Raw genomic sequence first — 20,920 nt, 5'->3', positions numbered from 1 at the left:
AGTCCCCAACTGCAAGAGGACCGGTGGTGGATAAGAAGGACGGACGTCATATGTTGTCTGGAAAAGATATATCAACATCTTCCCTAACATTCAAGTCAAGACGACGATCCTAAGTGTGTTTTTAAAAACACACTTAGAGAGTTGCTACCTGTTAGGAATTTCCCTCATTTTGTATTTCTAAGAATTCGACTTACACGACCTCTTCTTCTTTCATCATTTTTGCAAATGGCTTGCCCATCTGATCGTCGTCTTGACTTGAATGTTAGGGAAGATGTTGATATATCTTTTCCAGACAACATATGGCATTCGTCATTCTTATCCGCCACCGGTCTTCTTACAGTTGGGGACTCTATGATAAAGAATGACATAACCGCTACGGTGGTAGCTAGAAATCTTCTCACCCTCAAAGACAACAGGATCATTTCCAAGCAGTCTGATGAGCTAGTTGTTCAAGACTCTCTGGCTTTCAATGTTCAGTGTGCGGGCTCTATATCAAATATGGGCTAACGCCTTCTTGCTCGTACTCGCCAGGTCGAATCCTTGATGGCTGAGGTGGCGAGTCTTAAGCAAGAGATTAAAGGGCTTAAGCATGAAAATAGAGAGTTGCATATGCTCACAAATAGTTACTTAACGAGCATGAAAAGAAAGCTCGACCAGCTATAGGAATCCGAAGGTCGGATTCAGAGTGACCACTGGAAGTTTGTGGCTTTACTCCAAAGGCATCTACTGCCTTCGTCCTCCGGAGCTCTACTAAGTGTTGAGGCTACAAATAATCAACTTCTGGTGCTTCCCCCTTCTGGAGCTCCGCCGAGTACTAAGGTGCCACCTGATCAACCTTTGTGAAGGCTCATTCCTTTTTTTTTTAACTTATGTAAATGTACGTTTTTGTAATTTATCAGAGAATTCAATAAACGAGCTTTGTTTCATTCATTGTACCTTTTTTTCTTTTTCTTTTATATATATAATTTTTTTTTACATGGTGCTTTCCACTTGCTCTTCATGTGGTGCTTTCGGTGCTAAGATTCTCCCTCTGTGTTATCCGTTCAAGCTTACTCAACGAATTGCAAAAAAGTAGCCTTTACTTTCCAAAAGAAAGAAAAGGCATTATCATGATGTCTCCCATTTTCTTTCTTTATGTTGTGCACCATTCCAAAGCTTTTTTTTTTTTTTCGCATGGTGTCGTCCACTTTGCTACACACTCTTCTCCGCATGCTTTTTTTATTTTTATTTTTATTTATTTTTAATTTTTTTTAACACAGTCACCTTATCACATTCTTTTGCTTATGTGGGTCAGTGACGTTTGAGAGATCATTATGGACTGCACAATCACTGCACTATATGCAGACCGGTTTCATTTGCTACTGTTGAGACCATTATATATATATATGTACGCATACACACATATAGGGCACCGCATGGCTATTGCACAGCCACTGTACTTGTCTTGCATCCCAACTACACTGTCCTGCAATCCTGTGCTGCACTGCGTTCTCCGCGTTTACCGTCGTTGAACTTGGCACTAGACAAAAGAGTGGCTGCGAGTGTAGGTTCGAACAACAAGGGCGAGTTGCCTTCCACCTCTTCGACCTCTACAACTCAACGTGCTATTTGTAGGAGTTCGGTTGCGCTGGAGATGAAGAGTGATTCGTCACCGCACCTCTTCGACCTCTGCAATATTTTCATGCTTTCCACCTCTTCGTCCTCTGCAATTCCTTCATGCCGACTTTACTTGGTAAGTCACATGTATGTATATATATAGATATATCTATATATAGATATATATATATATATATATATATATCTATATATATGGATACTTTGGATGCGGTCCCTAATCCTTAACAATCTTTGATTAAAACCTTAATAGTATTCAAAGTTTGATCAAAGTCCCTTGACTTTGTACACCTCATTATATTACTATTAATATTTATATTTATATAGTTTTGACATTAATTGTTTGATATTTTATGAGATCTACAATCCTATAAATTTAAAATCCCTCATTATAATACTATTAGAAACGGTTACAATAAAAAAAGTCAAACATTTTGATTTAATAAATGGATAAAAACTATGTAAAAATAAGAAATAATAAATGGCAAAAGAATGTATCCATAGTGTTAAAAAAAATTGGTATATTTTACAAAAAAAATAGGTACATTTCACATGTAACAAAGTGGTACATGAATAAAGAAGAATGAGTACATTATAAATAAATTAGGTTACAGATAAAAGATTAAAAAATTATGAGTACAAATGATTTTTTTTTTAAATATAGGTGCTAAAACAAATTAATACATGGGTACAAAATAAAATTAAAAAGAAAATACTACAAATTTTAAAAAAAATGTTGAAAATTAAAAGTGGGTACAAACTAAAAATATAAATATATGATACAAAGTTTAGGCATAAAACATAAATATACCATATGTAATTTTTCTATCATTGATTAAATATACAATGTCACGTGACGATATACATATGGGTACAAACACAAATAAAACTTTAAAAAAATTGGGCACAAAAAGAAACTAATATATGGGTACACATTAAAAATGAAAAGAAAATTGGTACAAATTAAAAAATATTTGCAATTAAAAATAGGTACAAACTAAAAATAAAAATATATGATAAAAAATTTAGTCATAAATATAAATATACTAATTGTAACATTTTTAACACTAAATGAATATATTTAAAAATAAAAATATTTTATTATTCCCATAATTAATGATGTTATTAATACCTAAGGACCTTGATCAAAAATTGAAAATGAATAGGATTTTAATCAATGGAGTGACAAAAAGAAGGATGTGAACCTAATTTTCCCATATATATATACGGAAAGCTGCTGTTGTAGTTTGCTTTATCACCATGCATACATATATATATGTAATATGATGTGCTTCGACCTCTGCAATTTTTTTTTTCATGCTTTCCAACAGCAATTTTTTTCATGTAAGTCACGTGTGTATATATATATACATGTACATACGGAAAGCATGCATACATATATATATGTAATATGATGTGCTTCGACCTCTGCAATTCCTTCATGCCGCTTTTACTTGGTGAGTCACGTGTGTGTGTGTGTGTGTGTGTGTGTGTATACGGAAAGTTGGTGTCCTATCACCTATCACCGTGCATATATATATATATATATATATATATGTATATGTACTATGATGTGTTTGTTTGAGTATAATATATACGTGTACCCCACCAATGGATTTCTTTGTTGTACTACCAGGAATCTTTAATTTTAAGAAGGCAGAGCATGATGCCAGGACTCTCACGAAGCTTCCAGAGACGTGGTTGTTGGCGGCGGATTGAACCGGTTGCCTAGTGCTTGTGCCAGAGACTGCAACGGGGTTTCGCTATGTAGTGCCTTTTTATCATAGTTTTCCCTCGGTGGTGCACTGACGTGTGGTGCTGTGCAAGAGCCTGCAGTGGGGCTGTGCTGCGTGATGCCTTTTGGTCACAGTTCTCCCCTTGGTGATGACGTTGCCATGCAGTGCAAGAAACTGCTTGTGTAACCGCTACGGGGCTGCGTAGTGCGATTGCGTAGCATTTTAGTTTTCTTTGCCAGTGTAGCGTGCCTTGAAAGACTGCTCCGTAGCTGCCCTCTTTGCCGTGCTGCTCAAGTTTTGTGGCTTTTTTTTTTTTTTTGCGATCATGGTGTTTTTCAAGTGTTTTAAGAGCAACACCATCACCATTCTTGCAAGGAAGGCGATCCGTAAGATAAGGGAACAATGTTAAAGCTTTACGCCCCACTGACTGGTCCTAAGGTGCTTGCTCTTCTCGCGAAAGACAACTCTATGCATATTAAGTCATGGTCTTCTAAAGTATCTTGGGAGGTGGTAGACTATGTTCGACCAAATACGAAGAAGAAGACGCGCACATCGAAGGTTCTTATCTTGAATCCTTCTCATCATGCTCGTGACAATCATCTGGCCTTGTTTAAGCTTCTTGGTGATCACATTCGTAGTGGAGCTATGACTTGGAATGGTACCCTATCGACTGCTGGAGAAGCCGTCTTTGATAAGTTTTATTGGGAGTGGCTTGAAGATGTCTTAAGCCAATTGAAAGATGTGTTTACTAACGTGGGCCTTTACCACGCTGAGTACGCATCTTTATTTAGTTATGATCGCCATCCTTCCGTCCTTCGTGCGTTCTTTGAGAATTGGTGTTCGGCGACCAACACGCTTCACACGGCGCAAGGGGAGATGTCAATTTCACTTTGGGATCTTCACAGGATAGGAGGTTTGCCGATCCAAGGTACGTTTTACAACGAGGTCGTTCCCAGCGCGGAGGAACTTTCTCTTTGCAATAGCCGAGGATTGCCTACAAGTTTCCGTTGTTTGTTTTAGGCATATCACAAGCTTTTCCAGGATGCTCAAGGTAAATCAGGCGTGAGGATTTCTTCGTGGATCCGATTCTGGTACTGGGAGGCCATGAGGTATAAGAAGTCTTTGAAGAAAAGTAGTCGTAACAAGACCACTAGGCTAAAAGGAGACTCAGACCCGTCCGGTGTTATTGGCTCAACCAGGCGCTGCTCCTTTGACGAGTTGAAAGCGTTTGAGGATCTTGGCATAGCATCAGAGCATGTGGAGGAGTCTTATCTAGCTGCTTTCTTAGCTTGTTGGCTTTGTAAGTTTGTTTTCCCAACAGGCGATGTCAACTTAGTTTATCCTGGAGTTTTCAAAATTGCAAGCAAGATGGCTGCAGGTGAGTCTTTTAGCCTTGCTATTCTGGTCTTAGCCAACATTTACAATGGCTTGAGCATTGTTTTGAACTCGGTAAGCACTGAATATTGTGCTGCGGTGCTTCCTTACCACTATGTGTATGGTTGGTTGGGTGGATACTTTGGCACTCATTTGTCTTTGTCGACTCTAGACAAGTCAAGGCCTTCTTCATCGACTGCAGCCAAGCTGGGGCCTTTGATAACGAAGTATTTTAACGTGTTCTCCGCGAAGAGCCTTGATGATTTGCAGGCGTGAGCGCTATTTAAAAGTTATGAAGGTTTGAGGATAGACCCCTTAGCAAGAGTTGGCTCGATGCGGTGAGGCATCGTAAACGATTCGCATCTTCGCTTATCAGATTTGTCTTATCTTATAAGTCTTTGCTCGGGGTATGTTTCTTTACGGCAATAAGATCGATGCATTGTTCAACCATATAGTCCCCACCGTTTTAGCAGGCAATTTGGTTTTGTCCAAAACGTGCCAGGCAAGCTAAAGGAAAAAAAACAATTGGCATCCTTATAAGCTGTGTATATGCATTGGGAGTCTTGTACCCGTGCATGTACAAATGTTGTTATCACGCTGCCAGCCAAGGACGAGTTCAAGAGTAATCCAGTGACCCATGTTTACATACGTTAGTGGTCAAAGGTACATTAGAAGAACTTGGGGATGTCAAGTGGTATCAATTCTTCTCACTTAGGCAATGATATGTTGATAGAGGGATGTCCTGTGGTTCCTATGCAACTGGTACCTCTTGATTGCGCGAGTGCGGCTCCTTTGCAAGATAAGTTTGTAGCTTTAGCCCTTCAACACCCATGCTTGTCTCCGGATGCTTATGAAGAGGCGGGAGATGAAGTTGATTCGCACCAAGATGGATTTACTTTGTAGCAGCGTTAACAAGATTCAAACAAGCAACCACTTGAAAGTGCTCAGGTTGACAGGGATGTCAATTTTCATCATAAAAAGAAAGAAGTGTCTAAGCTTCCTCAATTCGAGACCATGTGCTATTTGATGGAGATGTATGTATTTCCTTTTCTTTCGTGATTTCTTCTGCTTTCACCATTTTGGCTTTCGTTTCTAACATATTTCTTTGTCTTCTTTAGGTTGGGCCTTCTTGTCCTTTTGATTTGGCAACCGCGGATGTTTATTCCTATACGGAGATGCTATTTGGAGGTAACCTACAGACAGGGAGATCGGTGATCCGCCTGGTGCAGAGCTTATTCCAAATCCACCGAACTTCCCGACAGTGGCGGATCCAGGAAATAATATTAAGGGGGTCAGTAAGAATAGCGCATAGAGCACGCAATTTTTTTTATACCAAAAATAGCATGCATATTGCCATTTCATCGAGTCTTGGTAGGCTTGAAGTCATTTGAAAATGCATACTACAGACATGTTAATGTATGCAAGGGGTAGCACCCAAGGTATTCATGGACATTCATCGGGTTTTGGTAGGCCTGAAGTTGGTTGGAGGGCAAGTATGAAGCCAACTCTAATCTTCAAAAGGGCAACACTCAAGGTATCCATGAACATTCACCGAAATTCGAAGGGTCAGCACCTAAGATATCTATGGACGTTCATCGAAGTTCGGGGGGTCAGCTGACCTCCTTTGTCCCTTAATGGATCCACCAGTGCTTCCCGAGTTTGCCATGTGTAGGTGGAGGTATGCAAGAACCTGTCATGCGTCCAACACCTTTGCCAGCTAGCTCTGAGATCTCTTTGAGAGGGCCGAACCTTAGTGGTATTGAGCGACTCATCCATCGCATCAGTCTTGGTGCGGCAATGGATATCAAGAGCCATATTGAGGAGAGGATTTCTAAGTGCCCGTTGGAAGACCTTACATTGCTCACGGAGGATTTGTCGAAGCTTGTTTCTATGATTGACAACCTTAACGTTGATTCTTCATCCTTAAAGATCAAGATTGCTGAACTTATGGCCGCTTCGGCTGAGTATTCTTCCTTGCGTGCTATTTCCTTGGAGAAGTTGAGTCCATATGATAAAGCTCATCAGCTAGCAACAATAAACTTGTCACTGGCTTAAGTCTTGTCTTCTTAACAAGCTGCTTCGGGATATTATCAAGTCACATAAACTTCTTTAACTTCTGTCCAGGTGCGTCTAGATGCGTTGGTGCGAGAACGAGAGCAGTTGGTAATTGAAGCATCGCAACTTGAAAGTGTTCTCGCGGAGCAGGGAACTACACTTTCTCAGAACCAATAGGAGATTTCACGCCTAGAACGAGAGAAAGACGTGACTATGGAGTTGCCCATCTTGTCTCCCACTGAGATAGAGACTTTGAAGACTTTGGAAGGCTTGCTTGAAGATCGTCTCCGTAGTTTTAGGGGCATAGTTTTCAAGTAGTGTCTTTTGTTATTATTTTTTTTTTATCAAGCTTTGGAGTCGACTCATTCTTTTAAAGAAATAAAGTATTTACATTCTTAAATCTACTTTTTTATTATTATTATTATTTTTAAGATGGTGTGACTGTACTTGAAGTTTTAACGTTTCAAGTTGCCTACATATCCTCGGTTGAGGAAGGATCAAGTCATAACGTAGTTCAAATGGTTTTTTTTTTTTTTGGTGCCATGCGCAGTTTATGCTCTTGCGGGCCAAGAGTGTCTTGATGCCGTTTGTTTCAGGGGTAGTAGCGCTTCAAGAATCTGCCATTGATGGGGCCAATTTTCAAGCCGTTTTCTGCCATGATTAAGTAGGCGCCATTGGTGAAAATTTATTGTATCATGTAAGGTCCATCCCACTTTGATGTGAACTTGCTTTTCATTTTGTGAGTTGTGATGATAGGTCTACGTAATGCAAGGACGAGATCTCCCATTTGAAAAGAATAAGGGCGTACTTTCTTGTTGAAAGCCTTGGAGAGTCGTGCTTGATAACACTCCAAGTGCTGTTGAGCTTCGAGCCTTCTCTCATCCAGCGCTTCCAACTCTTGAAGGCGCAACTTTGCATTCTCTTCATCAGTAAAGCCTTCTTGTATAGCCATCTTTAGTGAGGGGATTTGACTTTCAAGCGGTAGAACAGCTTCCACGCCATATACGAGAGAATAAGGCGTAGCTTGGGTAAGAGTCCTATGTGTCGTCCTATATGCCCAAAGTTCTTCGCTTATTCTTTCATGCCAGTCTCTCTTTGTTCAGCCGATCACTTTCTTCAGGAGATTGCACAATGTTTTGTTAAATGCTTCTGCAAGACCGTTGGCCGGAGCATGATACATGGAAAATTTATGCTATTTGAACTTGTATTTCTTGTAGAGCTCGTCCACAAGTTGGTTAGAGAACTATTTTCCATTGTCAGTGATAATGTAGCGAGGCACACCATATCGGTAGATGATATGCTCCTTGATGAAACGGACGACAGTTTCCTTCTTTACTTCCCTTAGGGGTATGGCTTCAGCCCACTTGGAGAAGTAATATGTTGCAGCTAGGATGTAAGCTTCTCCTGCAGATGACTTTGGAGTAATAAGTCCTACGACGTCCAATCCCCATGCATTGAATGGCCATGAAGCAGCTGTAAGGTGTAATGGTTTAGGAGGTTGGTGTATGAAGTTGGCGTGGAATTGGCAGGCTTGGAACCTTTTGGCATGTTCCAGGTAGTCTTTCACCATGCTTGGCCAGTATTAACCCATTCTGTTGAGATGGAAATGTAGCTTTGGTCCAGGTTGATGTGCCCCGTATACGCCAGAGTGTGCTTCTTCCATGGCTTGATTGGCTTCTTCCTCACCTAAGCATCTCATAAGTACTCCTTCAAAAAAGTGTCGGTATAGTGTTTCTTTGTAGTAGAGAAAGCGAGGTGCTTGTTGACGTATTTCAGAGCGGTGTTTAGGATCATCTGGAAGTTTTCCATACTCCAAGTAGTCGATCAACAGTTGTCTCCACTCTTCAACATTAATTGGAAGTACTGAAATGACATTTGTATCATCCAGTAGCATTTCGGTGACGAGCGAGATCACCTATCTTTGGCAAACTGGCACGTCTGCAGCTCCGTCTTCTCCTAGTGTCATGCTTGAGGCTAGGTTGGCGAGAGCGTCTGCCATTTGATTTTCTTTTCGTGGCACATGTTCTAGTGTCACAGTCTTAAACTTGTGTAGCAGTTGAGTTGCCAGCTTGAAGTATGGGACGAGATCATCTTTCCTCACCTCATATTCAGTTAAAAGTTGATTGATTATGAGCTTGGAGTCGCCAAATACCTCAAGGGCTGTGATTCCCATGTTGATCGCCATTTGGAGCTCGATGATCAATGCTTGGTACTCAGCAACGCTGTTGGAGCATAATTAGCTTAGTTGAAAAGAATAAGGTAATATTTGCCTTTGTGACGACATGAATACTACTTCTGCCCCCGCTCCGTCTGCTCGTGCAGATTTGTCGAAGAACATCGTCCATGTCGGGAAGATGTCGATATAGAACACCTCTTCGTCAAGCAAGTCGTCTGAGATTTTCCAATCAACTGGGATTGGGTGATTAGCAAGAAAGTCTGCTAGCGCTTATCCCTTAACGGCTTTAGCTGGGACGTAGATGATCTCATACTGGTTAAGAAGCAACACCCACTTAGCGAGTCGCCCTGTCAAAACTGGTTTGGACATGACGTATTTGACCGGGTCAGTTTTAGCAACCAAGTAGATGGTGTAAGCATGCATGTAATGCCTGAGCTTTTGGATAGCAAACACCAAGGCAAGGCACATCTTTTCTATTAGGGAGTAATTCAACTCAGCGCCAGTGAGAGTTCGGCTGAGGTAGAAAGCGCTCATTCTTTCTGGGATTCATTCTCTTGTGCCAAGAGTGCTCCAACTGAACTTTCCTGAGCAGCGATGTACAATATGAGCGATTTCCTTGGCACAGGCGCCCCCATAATAGGTGGACTTGATAAATACTTTTTTATGCTTTCAAAAGCATTGTGGCATGCTTCGTCCTATACGAACGGAATATCCTTCTTCATGAGTCGACTAAACGGTTGACAACGCCCTGCAAGGTTGGAGATGAAGCGTCTGATGAAGGCTAGTCGCCCTTTTAGACTTTTCAGCTCGTGCAGGTTTCTTGGCTCAGGCATGCTTTGAATGGCCTTAATCTTTGATTGGTCCACTTTAATGCCACGGTGCTTGACAATGAACCCAAGGAACTTTCCAAAGGTGACGCCAAATGCACATTTTAACGGGTTCATCTTGAGGTTGTATTTTTGCAGCCTTTCGAACACTATTCGTAAATCCTTCAAGTGATCTAATCTTTTCTTTGTCTTGACCACCACATTATCTACATAACACTCTACATTTTTGTGTAGCATGTCATTAAAGATTTTCTGCATTGCGCGTTGATATGTAGCTCCAGCGTTCTTTAGACCAAAGGGCATCACCTTGTAACAGTATCCCTTTTGGGGTGCGAAAGGCTGTTAGTTCCTCGTCTTCGAGAGCCATGTGAATTTGATTGTATCCAGAAGAGCCGTCCATGAATGACAGTGCCTTATGACCAGTGGTTGCGTCTACCATCATTTCGATGATTGGCAAGGGGAAGTCATCCTTTGGGTAAGCATCGTTGAGGTCTCGAAAGTCTACGCAAACACGTATTTGTCCAGATTTCTTAAGGACAATGACGATGTTGGAGATCCACTTAGGGTATTGCACCTCTCGAATGAAGCCTGCTTCGATTAGCTTGTCAATCTCGGCCTTAATTTGTGGGATGAGCTCGGATCGATAGTGCCTTTGAGTTTGCTTTATCGGTCGTGTTCTAGGCTTGACTGCAAGATGATGCACATCGATGACAGGGTTAAGGCCGGGCATTTCCTTGTAGGTCTAAGCAAATACGTCTTTGTACTCTAGTAGCAGTTGGTAATACTCCTCTATCTCATTTGCACTTAGCAGCGTACTTATGAAGATAGGTTTCAGCTCATCTTTCATGCCTAAGTTGAGCTCCTTAAGATTATCAACCATGGCTTGCCCCCCCCCCCCCCCCGGTCCTCAAGTTGTGGTGGTGCAGCAGTGATGTCTTCCTTAAGGATTTCATCTTCTTTGCCTTCTTGGATTGTGATGTGGAAGACGTCTTGGACTTCCTCTTCAGTGTCGTCCCTTCGGGCTTGTTGGCGTGAAGGTTGGCCAGTGTGGATGATGGTGCGCCTTTTCACTTTTAGTGATCTAATTGTGTCAACCTCTAAGATTGCTTGGAGCTTGATCCTTGAAGGAATAGAGCTTCGAACATCATCTTTTCCTGCCAGATCGTCGAGTTTTTCTTTCATTGGCGTTGTCTCCCTCTTTCTAGAAGGCTTCTTGTTATCTTCAAGTTTTTCCAAAGCTGACCAGCGCGGAGGAGAGCTAGCCGTGTTGCTTTGTTTGTTAGGTTTTGACAACCTTTTGAAAACAGAGCTTTGGGATGTTGGCATGCTAAGTCTCTTGAAAACAGAGGTTTGGTCTTGACCACCAATGCGATCAAGTGTCGAAATTCAGGCCTTGAACGATTCATCCTATCGAAGACTGACATCCGAGGGGCAGACTTAAGTTCTCCTTGATGTTGTTCAATGCTCACGCTGATATGTTGAGTGCTAGCACTTTTCGCTTTGCTTGAAATCTTCATGGGTGCATTCGGTGTGAAGCCAAGTCCAGCTTTGTTGTTGTCAATTTCGTAACCATGCTTCTTCAATTTCTTTTAAGTCTCGGTGAGGTCACGTTCTTTGTCATTGACGGTGTTTGAAACCTTCTTTTCAGGATTTGAAAAAGAAGCGAAGTCGTACCCAGCCTTCGACATGAGTTTGTAGGCGTTTGGATCAAAACCTTCTTTGGTCCTCTTGGTTGGAAGAAAGCTTGGTTCCACCCCTTTTGGCAGAGCTTTTATGAAGCCTTGTGGTAGTCCTACAACCTTAGCGTCGCTAGTTATGTTAGAGGCAAAATTGCATTCATCTTGAGCAACTTTACATCATCCTTGTACCACTATGCATCGGCTTTGCTTACTCCAGTTTCAAACGGGGATTGACCATTCTTTGTTCTCGACATTGGGATGTATCAGAAAACAGGTATGCTTGGTCTATTTGAGGGTGTCCTATTCCTTTTGGTTGTTACAGGTTTAGCAGGCTCATCATCATTTTTACTTGAAGATGTCGTAGCTTCTCCTTCTTGCTTTTTGGGCATGGCTTGCCACTTCTGCTTTTTAGGTGTTGCTTTACCCATGGATTTGATCTCTTCTGGAAGAGCTTCGGGCACCATGTCTTCGCCCATGTAGAACTTGGTGTCTGCGAGGTGTGATTCGACTTCGGTGAATGGCTTGGTTGGATCACTTTTACTCTTTCACGGTAAAATTTTAAGCATTGGTGGAGGGTGGATGGCACTACTCCATTCCCGTGGATCCAAGGCCTTCATAGGAGCAAGCTATAGGAGGTTCTTGCATCAATCACGTGGAATATTATGCTTGATTTGAGTTCACTAATGGTCATTTCTACTCGGATCATGCACATCGCCCTTTGTCTTCCTTGGTTAAAACCCTAGATCAGCAGACAGCTTAGGGATAGTTCATCCACCTTGATGCCGATCGTGGTCATTGTTGACTTTGGCATGATGTTTATGGCCGATCCACCATCCACAAGCATGCGGTTGACTTTATGCTCCCTTACATGCCCAGATACAAATAGATGACGGTTGTGGGGCTTGGATACTAACAGCAAGTCTTCATCAGTGAAGTAGATTGCGTCCTGGGCAGCACAACAAGCGGCATACTCATATGGTTGAAGTTTCAAGTCTTCGTCCTTGCTTTCTTGCGCTTTGTGGTCATTGGGTCTTTGCAAGATTGCTGCTAGTGCTCTTCGCATTTTCTTTGGCAATCGTAGCGCTTCCTCGATGCTAATGTGTATCGGCCTTCTTTGGGTGTGAGGGTAATTTCTCCCTCAATGACGATGGCTTTGCCCTTTGAAGGTTCTTCCATTTCTACTTCAACCATGTGACATGCAGCGATAGTGCACTGTTGAAAAAAGTTCTTCGGGAAGTACTCGTGTAAGGAGACAGGAATGCGTGGCTCTTGCTCCATAGGTTCCCCAACATACGTTGGCTTAGTAGCTTTTACGTTTCTTTTGGGCTTCCTACTATTGCAGCGACGGTGCTTCCTCGCTTGTTCCACCTTTGGCCTTGTGGCTTGTGGTTTTGGTTTCCTTGTTTTTTTGTAGGTCACCAATGTCCATCCTTCTTTATCATCGGTATGTGCATCTTGGTCGTTTGCCCCTAGTGATGGTTGTGTCGAAGGTGCTGTGTAGCTTGAGCATTATTGGGAATGGTCAAATGTCGCTTGGAGAAATACCGGATCGAATGATCCAAACGTAATTGTAGTAGTATGTGTTGCTGCCGTGTCTTCAAGGTCGAGCTCAATTTGCCCTTGTTGCGCTAGCTTCATGATAAGTTCTTTAAGGACGAAGCACTTGCCAACAGGATGGCTCACGATAAGATGGTATTTGCAGTACCTAGGATTGTTTACTCGATTCATCTCTTCAGGGTGCTTGCATTCCGGTAACTCGATCACCTTCTTTTTCAGCAAATCGTTTAACATTGCATCCATGTCTGAGTCAGGAAAAAGGTATGCCTTCTGCTCCAATTCCCTCAAGGTGTTTCTGTACCTATCTTGGGTGCGAGGAGGCTCACCTCTCTTTATCTCATTTGCTTGGGCGCAGTGTTGACAGTGAATGCTTCCTTGGGGGGCTTCTTCCCGGTTTTGTCTACATTTTGGGAGAACACCTTATCCTTCTTGAAGTCGGTGATTGGCTCTTTCTTACCGTGATTGGCAACACTTAGCTCTATGTCGTGGGAACGAGTTGCCAACTCTTCGAACGTTCTTGGTTTTATGCCTTGAAGGATGTAATGTAACCCCAGTGCATGCCTTGAACGCACATCTCAATGTCGGAGGTTTCAGAAAGCCGATCTTTGCAATCCAGACTTAACGAACGCCATTTATTGATGTAGTCGACGACAGGTTCATCCTTCCACTGTTTCGTACCGGTCAGCTCCAACATGTTTACGGTGCGACGCGTACTGTAGAAGCAGTTAAAGAATTCCCTTTCTAGCTAATCCCAACTGTTGATAGATTCGGGCTCGAGGTTAGTGTACCAGTCAAATGCATTACCTTTCAGCGAGCGCACAAACTGCTTGACGAGGTAGTCTCTTTCCGTCCCAGCATTGTTGCAGGTTTCAATGAAATGGGCGACATGTTGTTTTGGGTTTCCCTTTCCATCGAACTGCACGAATTTTGGTGGTTGATAACCCTTCGGCATATTCAAATCGTCTATCTTTTTGGAGTAAGGCTTTGAGTATAGTACGGAGTTATGTGAGCTTCCTTCGTACTACGCTTTGATGGTGCTGGCGACCATCTCCTGCAGTTGCTGGATAAAAATAGATCTCATGAGTGCCGTTGCTTGGTCCGGCTCCGGCTTCACATCGGCTTTCTCCACCGGATGCTCATCTTCTTCGTCAACATCTCCTTTTAGTGGATTACCCTTTAGGTCTGGTTTCTCGTCTTGTTGCGCCTCCAATTGGTTCACGAGTGCAGGGATTTGTGAGTCTTTTTCTGCCAGAGTCCGTGTTAGCCTTACGATCGCTTCATTCATATGAGCCAGCAGCTGCTCATCGGATTGAAGTCGCTCCAGTGGTCATGACTTGCATGGTTGAGCTGTCACTTAAGTCGGCATCGAAAAACATGGAACCAAAGTACTTCCTTGGGCTTTCCTCCCTTGGCGCCCTTAGCGAGGCCAAGGTGATCACAAGTTCGTGCCTCGGGTGCTCTTGTTCATTCGGCGGAGTTGATGCAGGGGTGGAAAATGCGGTAGAAAGAGCTTTTGCCTTGCTTTGAGTTGTGACACCCGAAGTGACACCACCTGCAGTGATAACGCTTTTGTTCCTTGCATTGATTGCGAGAACAACTTGAGCCTTCTTTGATGCCAATTGTGCTTTTTGCGGATTCAAAGATAGAGATGAGAGGTAAAGAAAGTCCCACTGGGCGTGCCAAATTTGTAAACACGAATTTTCCTGAAACGAAAGAGACAAGAACATGTTTACAAAATAATATTTGTATTAATGATTTAGGGGTTACAATCTCTTCTACAAATTTAGCCTCTGATTCGATCTTCGTAATGTGTAGATTTGTGGATTGTGATGTTGATCCAAGGGCCTTTGAGGCTTGATCTTAGGATGAACAGGTGATGAATGATGAACGCTTTCTTCAATGGGGCCGTCGATGCTTGATTTTGAATTATGGAAGTTCTTCAAGGGTCGTTGGGGATTAATCTTGAAAGAGGAAGTTCTTCAAGGGCCGTTGGGGCTTGATCTTGAATGAAATTTGACGAAGAACGAAGAGAGTTTTCTTGATCCTTCGGGATTTACTTGGGAACTTTGAAGTTTCAAAGCTTCAAGGTTTTGGTGTGAGGTGAATTGGTTATGAATTGGTGTCCCAAAATGAATGCCTTAGCTTCCTATTTATAGAATTCCAAAACTTGATTTTTTATTTATTTAAATAATCAGATGAAATAAATCATTTCTGCCAAGTGTTGACACATGTCATGTTTGATGACTTTTATGATGATTCTCGATTTTTCGTTGAGTCACACGCTATGTGTAAAATTTATGTGACACGTGAACATTGAAATTTTAATTATTGATCAACATTTATTTCACCGAAATTTCGATGTCTACACACATAATTAATCAATCCCCTTTAATTATGAAAAATTAATTTGTAAAATAAAACCACAATGAGGAGTTGTTCAAAGAATCAAAATAGTTTTCCTTATCCTAGTAAATGCATGGTGAAACCTTTTCTGCATGCACTAAATGACTTCGGATAAAAACAAACAAAAACACCTTCTGGATAACGATAACGGATAACCCTTTGGTTCTTGAAAAACAAGGCAAAAATATGTTACCACCAAAAGTTAAAAGGTAAAACAATGAAACTAATTAGTCCCCAAGCTCCATTGGCGGATCCATTAAGGGGCAAGGGGGGTTAGCTGGCCCCCTGAACTTCGATGAACGTCTATAAATACTTTAGGTGCTGACCTTCCGAATTTCGGTGAATATCCATGGATACCTTGAGTGTTGCCCTTTTGAAGATTATAGTTGGCTTCATAATTGGGTGTTGCCCATGAATGTCCATGAATACCTTGGGTGTTGCCCCTTGCATACATTAACATGTCTGTAGTATGCATTTTCAAATGACTTCAGGCCTACCAAGACTCGATGAAATGACGATATGCATGTTATATCTGGTACCCCTAATATTATTTCCTGGATCCGTCACTGGCAAGCTCCCAAGTGAAAATTTGTTCTTTTTTTTTTGTCGAAAGAAAATCTGTTCTAATTAATAAATAATTATTTGGTATAAGATATCTTTTTTTTCCTTTTGTGTAAGAAATCGGTTATGAAATTAAGTAAGAATTAATAAAACATGTAAAAAAGATTTGTAGACTTACCGTTAGAGGAATGCCAAGCACAGCGAACAGAGACAATGCACCGGCCTTGATACCGGCAGGTGGCAGAGGCAGCTCAACTCCGATGTGACCGTGTCGGCTGGCCTCAGGCAATTTAGTGATTAAAACAGTCAAGGCCATGCAGACGGCAAGCAAGAAGTTGACAACAACCCACAATCTCTTGACCCCACCAACCCAACGGTCGAGATGCTCGACCCCGAGAGACATGAACCTTAAAAGGACAGAGTTTAACAAGAGGCCGAGTGAACCGGCCCTCACCCCCAAATCGTACAGTCTCCCTTTACCGACCTGGCCAGAGTACACCTCATTTCCCATCCAGTCAGGATTGAACAGCAAGAACGGGAACCACACAATCCAGTTCAAACACGTCACCAAAAGCAACACCAGCATTGGCCTCTGCAACTCCTTGAAGGCCCCAATCATTTGGCCAAAAAAAGGGCACCTTCGGAGTTGTCGTTGACTCCTCCTTCGGCTCGTCTGGAGCAACGTCGGTGGTGGTTTCCCTGACGATGGTGAGGGCCAGTGTACGGTGAGGGTGATGAGGAGGGCTATGGAGAGGAAGAATCAGCTCTTGAGATTAGCGCAGTAAATGTCGCAGGCTTTGGTCTTGGTGAAGGGGAACATTTTGTGGAGGTTGTTGATAAGAGTATTGAATTCACCACAAATCTCTCCACCACATCTGCTGTCTAAACGTAATCCCACCATTCTCTCTATATTGTTTTATGTAAATAATCAAGAGTTATTAGTTACCTTTTATGTTGTACAAAGTCAACTACATGCTTGTATATATCTTGTATCAATATGATAAACAAAATCAAGGAATTTATTCATAATACAGAACTACTTCTTTCTATCACTATCTATTTCTCTATATGGTATCATCCTTTCTCACAAGCTAACGCTTCCCAACGTTCGATCCTCTATACGCCCTCACCACCCCAACCCTCCACTGCCTCCTTTGATTCATCTCCTTCTTCACCCATGGCTGCATATAATGCTTCCCTCCCCACCACCTTCAACATCTCCCACACCATCAATACTCCCATGGACCGAAATAATTATCTCAGTTGGCGATCTCAATTTTTCGACATTCTTGAAATTCATGGTCTGGAAGATGTCGTGACCACCAATACCAAACCTCCCAAGAAGCTTGATGATGGATCTCTTAATCCGAATTATTCTGAGGACAAACTTGTCCTCAGTTAGATCAAGTCTACTTGCTCACCCTATATCCGCTCTGTACTGCTTCCTTGCGCCTACGCTTTCGATGCTTGGTCTCTTCTGGAAAAGCGTTTGTCTCCTGTCTCCAAGACTTACATCCACACCCTTCGTGAACAACTCCGCACTCTTAAAAATGATTCAAAGAAGTCCATGTCTGACTATTTGCTACATGCCAAAAGTCTTGCGGATTCACTTACTGCTGCTGGCTCCGTTATTTCTGATGAAGAACTCATTGAAAGCTTCTTGGACGGTCTTGGTCCCGAATATAAAGAGTTTACAATAGCTGTTCATCTTCGGTCTTCTCTCTCCTACGATGACTGCTACGACCTACTCCTTCAAGAAGAACATCTCATAAAAAAGATGTCCACTCTCTCTTTGTCCAGTAGCGCTGTTTTTGCTGCCTCTCGTCGCCGTGCTGGTTCGTCAAATTCTGACCATAATGGTCATCGATCCTTTTCCTCACCTCACTCTTTTGGACAAGGCAATGGTCGTGGTCGACATTGGCGCTTTTCTAATCAAAACCGTCAAGCCAACTGGAATCCTCCTTGGCCTAACCCCAGTCCATCGCACGACACTCAACCACCTCTTCTTCCAACCCCGTCGCTGCCACCTAAGCCACCCACATTTGAATATGATGGCTACTGTCAACTTTGCAAAGAATATGGTCACAAAGCCCGCCAGTGTCCCACTCGAGGAAACTTTGCCTACCTAGCGACTGCGGACTCTCCCTCGCCAACACCTTGGGTGGTTGATTCCGGCGCCACAAATCACATGACCAATGATCCTTCCGCTCTCACACAAATCCCAACCATACACAGGTACCGATACTATTGTTGTGGGCAACGGCCATCACTTGCCTATATCTCATGTCGGTAAATCCTCCATCTCTAGTTTACATGGACCTATGTTGCTAAAAGATGTGTTATATGTCCCTGCTATTAAGAAGAACTTATTATCCCTTCGTCGTTTTTGTTATGACAATCACTGTTTTTTTGAGATTGATGATCGTTCTTTTTGTGTGAAGGACAAGAAAACGGGCCAACTCCTTCTGATCGAGCATAACTATGGTGAACTTTACTATATTAGAGCTGCTCCTCACGTTACTCCAAAGCTTGTGTTTTATGGCGAGCGGACGACTAGCGATGTGTGGCATGCTCGCTTGGGTCACCCATCCACTGCTATATTTCAAGTTTTGGCAAATAAGTACCATATCCCCATTAGTGGTACACTTTCATCTAATAAAAAATGTCATATTTGTCCACTAGGCAAGGCATGTCGCCTTCCGTTTTCTTCTCGGACATCCATGGCTCCATCTCCTTTAGACGTCTTACATCTTGATGTATGGGGCCCCGCTCCTGTTGTGTCTAATTTTGGCTACAAGTACTATTTATCTATGGTGGATGATTATTCAAGATTTGTGTGGTTGTTCCCTCTTGTTCGTAAGTCCGATGTCATAACTACCTTTGTTACTTTCAAACGCATAATTGAAAATCGTTTGAATCGCACTATTAAAGTATTACAAACGGATGGTGGTGGTGAATTCACTAGCCTTGCATTTCGGCATTTTCTTCGTGATCATGGCATAACACACCAATTCTCTTGCCCACATATGCCACAACAAAACGGTATAGTTGAGCGCAAACATCGCCATGTTACCAAAATGGGACTATGTCTCCTTGCTCAATCTCATCTCCCGCAAACTTTTTAGGTAGAGGCCTTCACAACTGCCGCATTTCTTATAAATCGGTTGCCTCTTCATAATCTTGGGAATGTTTCTCCTTATGAAAAACTATTTGCCAAAGTTCCCGATTACCGATTTCTAAAGACGTTTGGGTGCACATGCTTTCCCCACTTGGTTCCTTACAACAAACATAAGTTAATGCCCAAGTCCATCCCATGTGTCTTCATTGGTTACGACAACAACTACAAAGACTACCGTTGTCTCGATGTTGCTTCTAGTAAGGTGTATATTTCTCGCAATGTACAATTTGATGAACTCACCTTTCCGTATAAAGATCGTATGACAGATTCTCCTCATCACGAGCAGTCCCATCAACCATTATTTTTGGAGCCACTGATGCATGCCGCAGCACCTGTGTTTCCCTGCCACATTCTACCAACTGTTTCTGATCCTCCACCGCCTCACTCTCCACCCACGGCTATTGCAGCGCCTATACCAACTTCACCTGCAGCACCTTTTCAATCATCTGCATCCACCACTGCTTCTTCACCGCAACCTGTCCCTTCTCCAGATTCTACTCCTCCACGCAAGTTCGGGAGCATCAATGCCCTCACTTACGACTCGCCCAGACATCCACTTCCTCATGGTTTAACCGCTGCCCTTGAAGATCCTATGTTCATTGAGCCCACTAGCTATACTCAAGCGTCTAAGTTCCCGCATTGGCAACAAGCGATGAAAGAGGAACATGATGCACTTCTTCAGAATCACATCTGGTCTCTTGTTCCTGCTACTCCTCATATGAATATTATGGGATGCAAATGGGTATTTCGTGTTAAACGCAAGGCCGACGGCTCCATTGACCGCCACAAGGCTCGTCTCGTCGCCAAGGGCTTCAATCAACAAGTTGGGGTTGACTACGATAAGACCTTTAGTCCTGTTGTTAAACCAGGTACTATTCGTACCATTCTTGCCTTAGCAGTCTCACAACATTGGTCATTGTAGGAACTTGACGTCCGCAATGCTTTCTTGAATGGTATTCTTCACGAGGAAGTTTATGTGAAACAACCTCCTGGCTTTGTTGATTCCAACCACTCTCAGTATGTTTGTCGCCTTCACAAGGCTATTTATGGCCTCAAACAAGCACCTCGCGCTTGGTTCCAGCGTTTAGCCTCATTCCTGCATAATCAAGGCTTTTCCCATAGCAAATCAGATGCATCCTTGTTTATTTACCATTCCTCTACATACTCACTCTATGTTCTGGTATACGTTGATGATCTCATTGTCATAGGTTCCAACAATGATGCTATTCACAGGTTCATTGATACAATATGTACCAGCTTTGCTAGCCGCAAGCTAGGTGACCTCCATTTTTTTTCTTGGAATGGAAGTCACTCGACGAGGCCGCCAACTATCTCTCCCTCAAAGCCGTTATGCCTCTGATTTATTACAGAAATTTCAGATGGACCAGTGCAAGCCCAGCCCTATACCATTCCTCTCCTCCTTGCGTTTGTCTGCTCATGATGGTGATCCTATCTCGGATCCTGATGTTTATCGGAGCATGGTTGGTGGACTTTAGTACCTGACCCTCACCCGCCCCGACATTTCCTTTGCCGTTAATCAAGTTTGTCAGTACATGCACAACCCCAAATCAACTCATCTTCAGGCCGTCAAACGCATCTACCGCTACATCAAAGGGACTGTTGAACAAGGTCTTTTATTTCGTTCGTCTCCAGACTTCTCTCTTCAGGGCTTTTCTGATGCTGACTGGGCCGGTTCCATTGATGATCGTCGCTCAACAAGTGGTGCTTGCATTTTTCTTGGTCCCAACCTCCTTACATGG

General features: G+C 42.7%; 1 long non-coding RNA gene and 1 pseudogene across 1 annotated transcript; one reads left to right on the top strand and one right to left on the bottom strand.

Moving 5' to 3' along the window:
• Positions 1–1,325: 1,325 nt before the first annotated feature.
• LOC126591837 (uncharacterized) lies at positions 1,326–10,659 on the top strand. Its single transcript, XR_007612515.1, has 3 exons — positions 1,326–1,732; positions 3,251–5,758; positions 5,843–10,659. It is a non-coding gene; the product is annotated as an uncharacterized LOC126591837 (long non-coding RNA).
• A 3,660-nt stretch (positions 10,660–14,319) lies between these two features.
• LOC126592105 (sucrose transport protein-like) lies at positions 14,320–16,883 on the bottom strand (annotated as a pseudogene).
• Positions 16,884–20,920: the final 4,037 nt, after the last annotated feature.

Source organism: Malus sylvestris, chromosome 12, assembly GCF_916048215.2.
Source record: "Malus sylvestris chromosome 12, drMalSylv7.2, whole genome shotgun sequence".
Classification (NCBI taxonomy): domain Eukaryota; kingdom Viridiplantae; phylum Streptophyta; class Magnoliopsida; order Rosales; family Rosaceae; genus Malus; species Malus sylvestris.
Note: the sequence above shows the minus strand (reverse complement) of the source record. Positions and strands in the feature narration are given on the sequence as shown.